This window comes from Papio anubis, chromosome 7, assembly GCF_008728515.1.
Source record: "Papio anubis isolate 15944 chromosome 7, Panubis1.0, whole genome shotgun sequence".
In the NCBI taxonomy this organism is placed as follows: Eukaryota; Metazoa; Chordata; class Mammalia; order Primates; family Cercopithecidae; genus Papio; species Papio anubis.
The window spans coordinates 111,421,297-111,427,727 of NC_044982.1; positions in this window are offsets into that span (position 1 = coordinate 111,421,297).

Here is a 6,431-nt window from a genome sequence, read left to right on the forward strand (position 1 = left end):
GGAAGTCAGCCCTCACAGCAGGAGACTTCCGGGATGCAGCTCCTCCCACCAGGGTTCTTCCCAGAGCCCACGCCCCCACCCAAACTCGCACAGCTACATGCCTATCACCTTCTAAACCAAACCTCGGGTGGGATGACATGGTGGGCAGAGTCTGGTATGGAGTTGGCACTCATCACTTACTCATTCATTTAATCTAAAGGCATCTCTGAGAGGCTGGTTGCCTCCTGGTTCCAGCTGAAGCAGTTGGTAGCCGTAGCTGGGCCAGCCTGCCCTCTCCCCATCTCCCAACCACCACCTAAGACTGTCCCTGGTTCTGGGGGAGGCTCAAGCCCTCTGAACTATGGCTTTATCCCCTGAGAAGAAACAGGATCCTCTGCCCATAGGATCCTGGACTATTGGTGTGCAACTGTTGAGGGTCCCTGTGGGCAGCCTAGACTGGTGATTATAAGGCTATAAGGTTTGAGGTCAGGTCTGAGTTTGAGTTCCAGTTCCAGCACTTACCAGCTGCTCAGCATTGTTAACTTCTCTGAGCCCCAGACTTCTCGCCTGTAAACACTTGTTCGGGTCATTAGGAGGATGAAATGAAGGCACATGGGTTGGCGTGTGGATCGGTGCAGTGCCTGCCATTCAGTCAGTCCTCTACCACTGGCAATGGTGATGATGACCCCACCCTTACACAGATGCAGAGGGGGTGGGCCAGAGAGGGTGGTAGCTTATCCTAAGTCGCACAGCTTCTAAGTGACCGATCTGGGGCCTGGTTCCAGACTCCCAGAGCCATAGACTTCTAAAACTGACTCAAGGCTTCTCAGAGCCACTTCTGGGCAGGAGAGCATTCAGAGGAGCACGAGGGACAGGGGGAGGGGTCCTTGGGTGTGTATACAACAGGAGGCCATGTGAGTCTTCAAGAACCCCACAAGCCTGCCCCTCCTCCCAGGAGAGACTGGCACACAGGCCACCTCCATCATCCCAGCCCTGGAAGTCCAGTTGGCACCATCCTCTGCAGGAGGCAGCTTATATGGGTTCTTAACTAACCCCTCTGGGATGCCTCAAGGCTGGTAAGAGCAGAGAGGTCAAGGGGCCAATTTATTCCTGGCTACTGGGAGAGAACAGCCCCCTGAGGAAACTGAAGGACACGAGAAAATTACTAGGTTGTTTGCAGATGGGGCCAGGATCAGTTTGGGGGAATGTGAGTGCCCAGGGCCCATGGACTGGGTTGGCCAAGCAGAGAGGACTGGGGACTGGGCAGAGCCAGGTGGGTTTTAGTCCTGATGCAGCCCCTTCCAAGCTGTGTAACCTTCATCTGTGGAAGAGGGTTATGAACTCAACTGCTGCTAAAAGCTCTGCTGGATTTAAAGGGCATTGTCCGGGAAGCCAGACTGGAGAGGCTGCTTTCTGCATGCCTGGACAGCCTTTGAGAGGGGGAAAGGAGGAGCAGATACTGCCTTGCCCTGGCACACACACAGCTAGAACCTGATCCCAGAGGTGGTTTGGAGCGCCACAGCCTTCCTGGGCCACCCACATTCCCCCAGAGCCCTGATGGCCCTGCTCTGCCTCAGACCCCATGGGGTGGTGGAGTCAGGACGCCCTGCTGTCTCAAACCCTATTGGGAGCGAGCTGCTCTGCTCACCTTTTAATCTGGGGCCAAGGGGATGAGGGTGGAGGAAGCTGTTGGGGAAAAGGCAAGATATTGAATCCTGAGAGTCCAGCCTGCTTTCCAGGAGACTGAAAGAGCAGCACAGCCTCCAGGCCTGCTACTCTATGAGGCAGACATGCCTGAACCAGAAATGATGCTGAGACTGGGAACCCACCCTCGACATTCAAGTGGACCTGCCCGAGGGTGGCACCAGAAAGATGAGTGTTAGAGGGAGCAGCGAGCATCAGGACCCCTCCCTGGTTTACCCCTCACAAGTCAGAATACAAGACTCAGAGAGGGAAAGTAACCTGCCTAGAGTCACACAGCAGAATGGCAGATGGAACGTGGGCTTTGGAGTCAGGCTGACCTTAGTTCAAATCCCACCTCCACCATTGAGTCCCACATGCAGAGTAGGATTAAATCCTATGTTTACAGGGTGTCTGGGAAGATCGAAGACAGTGTTGTAAAGTCCCCACCGACGCAGAGTGTGGCACCTGTTGGGTACACTAATGACCACTGTTACTAGCATGACATCTTTATGGGCAAGCAAGGGAGTGGTGGCTGAACTCAAGAACTGGTAGAGTAAGGGACTGTGGGACACAACAGGAATGCCAAATGGGTTGGGGTAGAAACCAAACCTGGCCATACCCTCTGCTTTGCCACTGGAGGCCTCAGGGCTATGTGGGGAGGATAAAAGTAGACTCCAGCCCATGAGCCCTGTTTGCCCAGGAGAGAGAGTGGCTGTGCCCTGGGGCCCTGGATGACAAGGAGGCAGGGGAACATTTCACAGAGAGCAAGGGAGAAGGGGTGAGAGGAGGAGTGGAGACCCCTGGCTGGTATCAGGAGTCCCTGGGGAAGTTCTGTCACCAGCTGGCCAAGAGCCCTTGAGTCTTTTAGAGCCTGAAGTCAGGGTTCATGAGGTACAAGGAACAGGGAGCACAGTCCAGCTGGAGCTAAGTGATTTATGGAACCCTCAGAGAACCTGCTTCCACAGCCTATCACCTTTCCTGCTTCTTTCCCCAACTTGGTGCCCTCTGATGACATGAGAGCCTGTACAGGACTGAAAGTCACCCCCAGCTGCCATTCAAATACCCCCAGCTCCAGCCTCCTTTGTAGGCTGGCTGGCTAAGGCCTTTGATTTCTTCATTCCTAGTCTCCAGAGAAAAAAAGTCTGGATGGTCACTCACCAGCCAATCAGTTGGCTGCCTTGAAGTCAGGTGCCCATCCCCTTGTCCAATCAGCTGTGGCCAAGGAGCTCAACTTGCACAACCAAGTTGGGGTGAAGATGGTGCAGAAAGCATGAAGGATTGGATGTTATCTATTTCTGCATAATGACCACACCCACAACTTACTGGTTTAAAACAACTGTTTATTTGTTCCTAGCTCTGGAACTTGGGCAGAGCTTGATGAGAACAGCTCATCTTAGTTCTGTGTGGCATCGACTGGGGAGACTTCACTGCTGCTGAAGGTCCCAGATGGCTTCTGACCATGTCTGTTGCCTCGGCTGGGAGGCTGGAAGGGCTGCAGGGCCACGGGCTCCTCTCTTTCCACATGGTCTGTCTGAGTTAGTTTGACTTGTTTAGGGTAGCTCAGCACTCCAAGATGACATAAATGGAAGTTCCGAGGTCTCTCGACGCTGAGGCCAGGCAGACCCATAGCACCACATTGGCTGCATTCTATTGGCCAAGGCAGTCTCAGATCTGCCTAGATTCAACGAGAGGGAGGACAGAGCCCAGCTCTCACTAGGGGAAGCTGCAGTCACATGCAAAAAGGCACACAGGGTGTGAGAACTGTCACGGCCACCTTTGGAAGTCACCCTCCACAGGGACCTCTGTGGTGCCTTATTCCTTTGAGGAACCACTCATGGGTGCACAGCCCTGTATAGTTCGCTGAGGAGTAGGGGGCTTAAAGAGAGATGGTGACTGTCCCAGCGATCTACAGCTGGTAAGGAAAGAGCCAGGACCTGAACCCAAGTTTGCTGTGCAGTCTGAGGCCCTTTCCATAGCGAGGGTACGGGGCAAATATGGCAATAACCACAATAGCTACTGTTCATCGAGGGTTCATGCCAGGCCCCAGGCCAGATGTTCTATGTGCCTTCTCTTATTTCATCATCCCAGGAGGAGGGGCTTACAGGCTCCCTTTCAGATGAGAATACTGAGAAGTGACTGTCTGGGGCCCACCACCACGTAGGTGCTGACTCCAGGATTCACACTTAGGACGCCAATACTTCCCTGAAACAAAGCACCACATTGGGCCGGAAACACTCCAGACTCAGGCTTCTCATCTGTGAAGTAGGCACAGCGTCCTTTCTTTGTGGAAGGTAGGGGAGGAGGGTGTGCTGTGGCCTGGGTGGGTGAGCACATGGAGGCGGGGGCATGCTGTAAGCTTCTGCCAGTTGATTCCCCCGTCCTGGCTCCCAGCCCACCTGGCATCCCTGTGGAGCCCTGAGACCGAGGCCCCGCAGCCTGCTCTGAGGGACTGGCACTCTAGGACTGGCCTGGTCCCTGCTGGGCCACTGGGGACCACAGGGCAGGGGTCCAAGAACAGCAGTCACACAACACATCCCTAGGAGGACAGGGCCCTCCCCTGGGAGCTCCAGCCTCTGCCTGCCTGAGAGAGCTGATTGCTCAGCCTGGAAAAGGATTTACAGCCTCCCCATAAGCCTATTATGGCTCATCCTGTGGCCCCAGCCCAAGCCCTGTCATCCTGCCAGGTGATAGTGCTGGTGTCTGAGAAGGGGCCACAGAGACTGAGGGATGCCCCAGTGCTCAGCCCCAGCTCCTTCCTACCCCAGCCTTCAGGCCAACCCAGGAGGCCCCTCCATGCCCCAGGTGTGACCCCAGCAGGGACCCAAGGTCTGGCTCTCCCTGTACATCCACTGCCTACACCCCCTCACTCCCGGTCTGGACTGTGACACACGGCCACAGAGACAGCCAATCCTGGGGCTGGAGTGGCAGGATGTTCCAGAGGAACAGAGGAGGAGGAGGAAGCTGGAGGTGGAAGAAAGACAAAGCCAGGCAGGACAGAGGACAGGCAGGCCCTCCCCGTGATTCATCCCTCCTGGTTCCCGGGGTCCAAGCTCAGCCCAAAGGCAGTGGTCAGCATGACTCCCTATTCTGCTGATGAGAACCACAGACCTCAGAGAGGCCCAGCCACCGCCCAAGGTTGCATGGCTAAGCCATGGAGCCTCAGAAACCACAACATACCCCTTGTGTGCACTCATTCTGTAAATGAGGAAACTGAGGTACAGCAAGGGAAAACTGAAGTACAGCATTTTGTGACAGGCCTAAGGTCACAAAACAAGTCAGTCGGCAACAGTACCAGTTCTGACTCAGCTCAACTGGGAGGTGGCCACTTCCATGGAATCCAGAAAACCTTCCTATGGGAAACACAAGGTCAGACTGGCCCCAGGGGGACACCCATTCCTGGGGGCAGGGGCGGGAGCTGGAGACTCTGACTTCCTGCCCTTGCTGTCTGACTTGCAGACATTTACATAGCTCATTAAAAAATATGGTGTCGTAAAGAGGAGAGAGCCGGCACAGGAAAGCCTCGTCCCTCGTTGCCTGCCAGCCAGAATTCTTGCAGGACACTCCAAGGGCACAGAGAATAGACCTGGATGGGAGGAGGCATGCAGATGCCCCTCCGCAGCACCCAGAGCTGGGGCTGGGGGAAGCTTTCGCGGCATCTGTTTTCCTGGGCTCTGTCCACAGCTCAGTGCCAGGAGGTGGTGTGACCTTGTATAAGACCCTGAGCATCTCTGGACTGACCCCTCCCAAGGGCCTAGGAGAAGCCTACACTGGGTCTCTCACACTCTTCCAGCTTCAGGGTTCACCCCAGGCCTCAGGGGTGTCCCCTATCTAACTTCCCTGCCCCCACGCTACTGCCAAAGTGAGGCAGAGTCACAGCCTCTCTAGCAGAACGACCTTTATGGCCCAGCCCTATACCTGGGCCCATAAATCCCCCTCTCCACGCCATGCAGTCACCTAGAACAGAGCAAGAGGTCTGCTGACCCATCCGCCTGCCCCACCCTGGCCACCTCAGGACCACCTCTTGCCCATTTCTCAAGCGCAGCTCAATCCGGAGCCAGGAGGTCCAAAACCCCCAGGATCCTTGCCATCAGAGCAGTCACTCACCTCCACCCAGAGGTCACCTTTCTGGAGTCTTCCTGTGTCCTTCTCAGGCAGCCTGCCAATCATCAACCAGGTAGGGGGAGTCCTTGCCCCTCTGCCTCACTTTCCCTCTCTGTACAGCCAGAGTTGGATACAACAGGCTCTGAGAGCCCAACCAGACAAGATGATCTCTGGGGAATAACAAGGTCCTCTGCCCATGGTGAGTCCAGGCGGAGCCCCCAGCTGGGAAATAGGGACTGTGGGGAAGCCCTGCGGCCAGAATTGTGAAGCAGGACTGCCTGACCACTGGCTGGCACCTGGCTGGCCAGGAGCCAGGAGGACAGAGGTTCCCTTTCTCCTGCGGGGCACCTGGAAGGGACAGGGACGCTGGATGCGCTCCCGGGGTCACCCAGAGGCAGGAGGACTGCTGGAAGTGCGGGATAGATGGGGGATTGTTGTGGGTTGAGGCAAAAGGCTGCAGAGGCCGGGACAGCCTGTGATGGGTTCCCAGGTCCCAGTTGTGCCCTCCAGCTGACCTCCAGCCCAACCCCCACAATAGAAATCTCTCCAAACACTTTTGCGGGAAGTCGAGGACCACACCCGGGGAGCACCCTGAAGCCACGGAGCCCAGTGTCCCAAAGGTAGTGGTGGGTGAAGGGACAGTAACCATTCATGTAGAGAGAGGAGAT